The sequence below is a fragment of the Triticum dicoccoides genome, unplaced genomic scaffold, assembly GCF_002162155.2.
Source record: "Triticum dicoccoides isolate Atlit2015 ecotype Zavitan unplaced genomic scaffold, WEW_v2.0 scaffold140843, whole genome shotgun sequence".
NCBI classification, from domain to species: domain Eukaryota; kingdom Viridiplantae; phylum Streptophyta; class Magnoliopsida; order Poales; family Poaceae; genus Triticum; species Triticum dicoccoides.
Window position 1 is genome coordinate 1 of NW_021199892.1, and position 1,108 is coordinate 1,108.

Below are 1,108 nucleotides of genomic sequence, written 5' to 3' on the forward strand. Positions count from 1 at the left end.
CTTTGGCCGCTCTCTCTCAACTACGGAGACGAGTTTAACGCGGTTTCCACCCCTCCCTCTCAACCGCACCAGTGCACGCTTGCCGCGCCACAACGCCGACGCTGGACCCGTGAATCGTGAGCACCCAGCTATGACTTACCGCACTCGTGCAAAATAATAAAACACGGTAAATATATTACTTACACGTGCGTTTTGTTTTGCAAGCGGCGCGAAAAAAATTAAAAAGGGAATGCAACACGAGGACTTCCCAGGAGGTCACCCATCACGCTTAACTTCGGAGTTCTGATGGGATCCGGTGCTTTAGTGCTGGTATGATCGCATCCGACATGTTACCCCGGTCTTCTTCCCTTATCCTTGCCCCTCCCAGCTCCACTACAAAGACGATTGTACATTGCTTTGGCCGCTCCCTCTCAACTACGGAGACGAGTTTAACGCGGTTTCCACCCCTCCCTCTCAACCGCACCAGTGCACGCTTGCCGCGCCACAACGCCGACGCTGGACCCGTGAATCGTGAGCACCCAGCTATGACTTACCGCACTCGTTCAAAATAATAAAACACGGTAAATATATTACTTACACGTGCGTTTTGTTTTGCAAGCGGCGCGAAAAAAATTAAAAAGGGAATGCAACACGAGGACTTCCCAGGAGGTCACCCATCCTAGTACTACTCTCGCCCAAGCACACTTAACTTCGGAGTTCTTATGGGATACGGTGCTTTAGTGCTGGTATGATCGCATCCGACATGTTACCCCGGTCTTCGTCCCTTATCCTTGCCCCTCCCAGCTCCACTACAAAGACGATTGTACATTGCTTTGGCCGCTCCCTCTCAACTACGGAGACGAGTTTAACGCGGTTTCCACCCCTCCCTCTCAACCGCACCAGTGCACGCTTGCCGCGCCACAACGCCGACACTGGACCCGTGAATCGTGAGCACCCAGCTATGACTTACCGCACTCGTGCAAAATAATAAAACACGGTAAATATATTACTTACACGTGCGTTTTGTTTTGCAAGCGGCGCGAAAAAAATTAAAAAGGGAATGCAACACGAGGACTTCCCAGGAGGTCACCCATCCTAGTACTACTCTCGCCCAAGCACGCTTAACTTC

At 51.4% G+C, this 1,108-nt stretch overlaps 1 non-coding gene across 1 annotated transcript; it reads right to left on the reverse strand.

The window, feature by feature from the left end:
* Positions 1-620: 620 nt before the first annotated feature.
* Positions 621-739, reverse strand: LOC119343797. The gene has a single exon (XR_005166274.1). It is a non-coding gene; the product is annotated as a 5S ribosomal RNA (ribosomal RNA).
* Positions 740-1,108: the final 369 nt, after the last annotated feature.